This window comes from Triticum dicoccoides, chromosome 6B (genome assembly GCF_002162155.2).
Source record: "Triticum dicoccoides isolate Atlit2015 ecotype Zavitan chromosome 6B, WEW_v2.0, whole genome shotgun sequence".
Classification (NCBI taxonomy): domain Eukaryota; kingdom Viridiplantae; phylum Streptophyta; class Magnoliopsida; order Poales; family Poaceae; genus Triticum; species Triticum dicoccoides.
In genome coordinates, this window is record NC_041391.1 from 107800497 (window position 1) to 107807062 (window position 6566).

The 6566-nt window shown below is 49.7% G+C and overlaps 1 long non-coding RNA gene across 1 annotated transcript; it reads right to left on the reverse strand.

The window, feature by feature from the left end:
- Nucleotides 1-3112: 3112 nt before the first annotated feature.
- On the reverse strand, nucleotides 3113-5048 carry LOC119324528. The gene is made up of 2 exons (XR_005157007.1): nucleotides 4121-5048; nucleotides 3113-3305 (listed from the first exon to the last, which is right to left on the reverse strand). It is a non-coding gene; the product is annotated as an uncharacterized LOC119324528 (long non-coding RNA).
- Nucleotides 5049-6566: the final 1518 nt, after the last annotated feature.

Here is a 6566-nt window from a genome sequence, read left to right on the forward strand (position 1 = left end):
ATATGAACTCGCCTGCGGGAAAGGGGCTCGATGTTGTTTCCCTAGTGCACAGCAATCGCAATACTGCTCGATGCAAGCTATCTCAGGCATACCTCGGACCATCCCTTTTGCAGACATGGCACGCAGCACTCGGAAATGCAAATGCCCCATTCTAGCATGCCACTTCCAAGTCTCATCATCCACTTTGGTCATCAGACACACCGGCGTATCAATGGTCAGCATGCCGGTGTACAAACGAGTGCTTGATCGTCGAAAATGAGCTAGTATGCGTTGAGCTGGGTCATGTACTATCATCAAACCATTCTGAATCCCAATCTGACACCCACCTTCGTCCAACTGACCAACAGAGATTATGTTGCTTCGCAGGCTCGGTATGTAGTATACCTCTGTCAAGGCACGCTGCTCGCCACTCTGGCACTTGAAAACAATGGATCCTCTGCCACGGATTGCTACATGTGACCCATCTCCAAATTTGACTGTGCCATGCACGCCCTCATCAAGCTTAGCAAACATGCTCTTCTCTCCTGTCATGTGATTTGTGGCACCCGTGTCAAAATACCATAGACCATCGGGGGATGGCACGGGGATTACCTTTTCTTCATTGAGAAAAACTGCCTGTGGTGCCACTGGTTCAGCCGTTGTGCCTGGGGTGACCATGTCCATGAACAGGCCTTGCTCATGCTCGTCGCCTCCTTCGCGCACCAGATTGGCTTGTTCCTTCTTCCCTTGCTGACCTTGTTTTTCCAGATACGACCAATAGTCTTTCTTCCAGTGGCCAAGTTTCCCACAGAAGTGACATTTCCCTTTCTTCTTTCCGCCCGATCCACCAGCGCCGCCGTTGCCGGCCGCAGGTTTGCCTCCGCCGGGAGACTTGTTCTTGGCCTGCTGCTTGTTCTTGCCGGCGCTGCCGCCGGACGATGATCCGCCACCGCCGCCCTGCTTCTCGCGGGCCAGCCACTCCTCGTGGGTGAGCAAAAGACGCCCAGAGGATTGCGCGCCGTCGTCGAGCTCGTAGTGGTCTTCACAGGCGGAGAGGCGGCCGACGAGCTCCTCGATGGTCATGGTTTTGAGATCAATCAGAGACTGATCGCCATGGCCATCGGGCGGTACCGCCGCGGCACCACGCGGAGGAATTTCTGGACCGCCTTGTGCTCGGTGACAGGGTCGCCGTACAGCTCCAGATCGGCGATGAGGGCCGAGAGCCGCAGCCCGAAATCTTCGACGGTCTCCCCGTCCTTGAACCTGAGGTCCTCGAACTCCCGCCGCCGGACCTGCGCCTTGGCCTCGCGGGCGCGCTCGCTGCCCATCCGCATGGTCTTGATAGTTTCCCACGCGATCTTCGCCGTGTCCTTTGCAGCCAGCACGCGAAGCATCTCCGGTGGAACGCCGGTGAGGATAATCTGCAGCACGCGCCGGTCGACACTCTCGTCGGCGGCGGCGTCGGTCACTGCGGACCAGACGCGGGCGACCTGCAACTTGACTTGCATCAACAGCGCCCACTCTTGATAATTCGTACGCGTGAGCATCGTCGACGCGCCCGTCTCCTCGCGCACGACGCGCTTCACCACGCGGAACTCGCCGCTGCCGCTGCCAGTGAGACGCGCGACGGGCGCTCCGGATGATGGTGACTGCCCCGCCGCCGCCTTCTTCTTCTTCTCGTCGTCCGACATAGCCGCAGCGGATCAGACACCGCTCGACCACCAAGGCGCAGGATCGAACACCCGAAGCTCTGGTACCAAATGTCGTCGCCGAATCGATCGAGAGGAGAAACGGGTGAGAGAGGGATGAACACACGCCAGGAGGAAGACACTAGTATATTTTGTGCCGTCGAACTCGACAGCGTTTTTTTTCTGTTATTCCTCTCTCTGAAAGTATGGCTATTACAGAGGCTAACAACTGGGCTAACTAACTCCCGATCATCTGCCCACGATCCACTTGTGCCGCGCCATCCCACGGCTGCGTTTCGTGCGCCTAACTGATGGGGAGAAAAGATCAAAGCAAAACAGAAATGGTGAGTCTGTGCATGCAGCACAACTCTGAACCTGACTACGTGCAACACCTGACAGACCAGGCGTGCATCTGTTATTCTAACAGCAAGCAAACTAACTGACGGTGAGCTTAGCTAGAGCCTACACTGTCAACCTCTACCGGCACAGTTGTGCCCATTCAAAATATCATCAAATTTGAGTGTTACATAATATTTCAGCAGCACTACATGAAAGTTGAAAGAATCATGAGCCGAGACCCGAGCAAGTTAGGTGCGAGCTTTAGTGTTGAAGTATCTTTGTGCATAGTACTATGATACATTACACGGAGGTGAAAATTAAATTTAACAAACACGGTAATCACTAAGCTGCCATTGTCAGCAAAGTTACCAATAGCATGCATGGACACCATGCTTAAATGGAAACCTTACTTGATGCGGACCTGAAGTGCTACATTCTTCATGCTATTAAGACATTGGAGGAATTAGGAATATATACTACATTATACACCTGTCAATATCTGTCGGCATATAATTATACCATATCCAACAAAAAAGCCTGCTACCGAGCAAAAGGAATCGGTAACAAATGATGGAATCGTGCTTGTTTCAGCACTACAGCTGGTATTGTTGGCCCTGAACCAAGTTCATGTAAATACCCTTAGCATAGAAATTACGATGTATATGTGCGAACACAAATACATATAATTAGGCTACTTCTGGATAATTATTGTTTCCGCATAGAAATCGAGAAATTGAGATTTGTTTAGAAATCAGAATACGTGCAAAACCCCAGCAGTGAAATAACACGACATACTGAGACATACCTTAATCATCATTTAAAACGCATGCCAATGAATATCTTATAAAATTTGAGAAATATTATGATAGACTTGTAACAATAGTTTATGTTGCTCTTTGCCACTGGAAACAACTTAAATTTCTTCAGATTATATCAAGAGAAAGACAAACTTAAACAAAAAAACATGATTTGCAAGATTAGGGACTATTGGGATTATCTGATATAGCCAATGATAAAAAAACATTTGGCTTCAGATATTCAGGTGAGCAATCGAAAACAAATACAGACAACTATATTGAGCATGAATGGTAGAGTCACCATAGGAATGTCCAGTCTTTGTGCCTTAGAAGAGAAACATGAATGCATACATCATTTGGCTTCAGATATTTAGTTGAGCAATCAAAAACAAACACGGACAACTTTATTGACCATAAATGGTAGTCAACATAGGAATGTCCAGTCTGGTGCCTTAGGAATTAGAAGAACCTCCTTCGCCTCCACCTGAGACGCCTTTGGCACCTGCACGCACACAAACAACAGAGACATCAAAATCAATCATCCTACACTTCAAGAGCATGCCAAAATTCAGAATCAGCATGCCACGCACGAGCTCGCCAGGAATCCAGTGGACTTAACCAAAGAATGAAAACTGAACCAAGTGTGCGCACGCTCAGATTTATATTGGATTCTAAATTATGTGTCATTTTTCATGTTTGCATTTCAGTGCAACGCTTACAATCAAGATGCTTCTACTATTCAGCATGATTTCACATGAATCATTGTGACAGTTGTGTTTGACTTGTATTGAAACATCCGATGGCTGAAACATTGAGTAAGGAAAGAGTGATGAAAATTCGAAAAGCAGAGACGATTACGCCCCATGACCAAAAGAGTAACAAATTCTTCAAGAAGGTTCAGCCAGATCGAAACTGGAATAATCAAAAGAGGAATTGAAACTGAAACCAAGGTTCTTATCAACTAAGCAGAACCAAGAATATCTTCCAATCAACAAGATTCAGGAAACTGAGGCAGACATGAGCATTTTAGAGGACCTGAAACAATATGCACTTTACAAGAAAAATTGGACTGGTCTCTCATGTTTGATATTATAGTATAGATTGATTGACGCTCTTGCCTAACATGCTGAACTCTACACATGAAAAAGCATCATCTCGAGGGTCAGTTCTAGACATGAAACTTAACGCAATGTATTGGATTTGGAGGATGATTGACGCTCAGGTCTGCTGTGCATACATGGATGAATCAAATGTAGGACTTGGCCGGTGTCTACTCGGCTCACGGTGCTTGTTAACAGGGGTCAAGTGGAAGCATACCTCTGGTGTAGACGCCGTAGGCGACATTGGAGTGCTCGACGGATGTTTGTGTACCTCCGGCGAACTCGGAGCTTCTTCCTCCTGCGAACGTGAGACAGGTGATGCCCCTGACATGGACTTAAATTGGTGCGTGTCCCATGCCTTTCTGTAGTTGCAGTGTCCCGCATTATGTGTCTTGACTGTCGTATCTGAAAGTGATGAGAATTTTGTTTGCAATCAATTAGGTGATGATATGAAGACTACTGTACCCACTCAACAAATGGAAAGCAGGCCATAGATCATCAGAAAGAAGAGCAAAACAAGCTGGTTGAGGACCAGTGTCAGGAAGATGCAGCAGAAGCTCCACCGGTTTCCTCTGACGAGCAAGATGGTAGCACTGAAGAAATAGAAGAAGAGGCCATGGATACTCATAACGTGTTAACGGGGGTCAAAGCTGTTTGCCCAGGAGCTGCTGAATGGATTCGCCGGCTGCGTGCTGAAAGACGTGGCCGAGATGGCTGACGATTCAGTTCAGCGACATTGGCAGCGAGGACCGCCGCGCCACCGCCAGCGCCCGCGGTGAACGCGCGCTTTAGGAGGAGGTGGAGGACGAAGGCGACGCTGGACCCGTGGCCGCCGGCGGCGACGCCGGTTGTCGCACGGAGAGGCGAGGTCGAGGAGGAGGCCGGGGTTGTGGAGGACGGCTGCGCGGCCTGGCTGGGGCCTCCGAGTGGCGCGCGGAGAGGCGCGACGGGTGCTGCTGGTGGTCGCCGGCGATGGCGGGTGGCGAGGGGCTGCCCGAGCGGTGCAAGGAGGCGCGAGGCGTGGGAACATGAGCTCTGGCGCAAGCGCGCCTCTCCGCTCCGTCCATCCTCCCGGTGAGCGCCCTCGTCCTTCCGTGCGAGGCACGGTGGCCGCTGGCGCACGACGGGATGGGCGAAGTCGCCGGCGCAGGACAGAATGGATAAGACGAAGGGGAGGAGCGCGGACTGAATTGAAAAGACTATAGGGTTTTTTCTGTAAAAGTGAAACGTTTTCCCATAGTGTCACTAAAATAGGGACGGCGGGTTGATTTCAGGTAAACGGAGGGGCTTGTTTGCAAAAAAACCACAACGGACGACCAGAAGCAACCGCTGGTTTATTAGTGGGTAAAGATTAAAGGGGCACATCGATCCCCAGATCTGGTGTTGCCACCAGACCAGTGGCTCGGGGGCTAATGCATGGCCTATTCAATGCAGAGAAATCAAAGTGCTCAGTGTTCGGCATGATCGAACTATGGGCAAGCGTGTCTTCGGACAACAATAAGTACGATCTGGGACTTATTCGACATCAAGCTAATATATCACGGCGACTTCTCACAACCCTCTCTCAGGGGCCTGTCTGCCGATCATTATTTCTAATATATTACACTGCGTTTCTATTCCCACGTGTGTTGCCGAGCTAGGAGTTGATCCTGAGGCTGATTTTGGAAATCGACCTGAGTCTCAGGGGCTACTAGGATCAGTAGTTTTATGTTTTCCTTCAGGTGCATCTCGGGTTTTAGACCGACACACACCTTGAGGGCTACCGGATATACACATACTGGCTATATATCTCGGCAGAGAATAAATTGCACCAATCAAAAATATTCACAACAAATCAGCTCGCTGTCGGGGTGGTGCACCACCTCGGAAGCAGTCCGGCATAAAGCTCGGGCGCTAGTGGCTGGCTCCATAGAGGGCATTTCCGGCATAAAGCTTGGATTCGAATGGCTCGTTGCATAGAGAACTTTTTAGCGTTAAACTCGGATAACCTCCTTCAAACTTTTTCAAGCCAAGGTGATCTATGACACCTCGGATATAGTCCGGCGTTGGAGCTCGGATATAGTCCAACGTTGGTGCTCGGCTGCAAAAGATACCTCGAATGCAGTCCGGCGTTGGAGCTCGGATGCAAGAGGACACCACAACACGGGAAACACTTCAAACATGAGGCGTGGCATAAAAATAACAAGTCATTGATAAAGGCCGAAGACTTAAAGGGCTCCTCGGATACCCGACGTGTAAAATCTTCGGATTCACTTCGGCGGTCCTCAAGATTGAAGATGAGAAGATTTGTTGAACCAGTTTTCAAGACTGACGGCCGAAGATGAAGAACAGTTCGGAAGAATCGAGGAGCATCCCCAACTTGAAGACCGGTTCAGGGGGCTACTGACGGTGTCCTAGACTAGGGGTACTCACCACGTCGTCTCCTGATCATTTGGATTGGGCCGAGGAACCCCATGGCCGTTTACTCATGGGCCCGTTCAGACAGTCGATGACATGCATGAGGAAGATTCCACAAGACTTGGTGATCAATACAAGGACTCCTCTCCATCGACATATTCGACTAGGACTCTTGTTACCCTTAGGTCTTAGACCACAACATATGATCTCGAGGTAGATCAACTCTTGTAATATCTATATTCATCAAGATCAATCAAGGAGGAAGT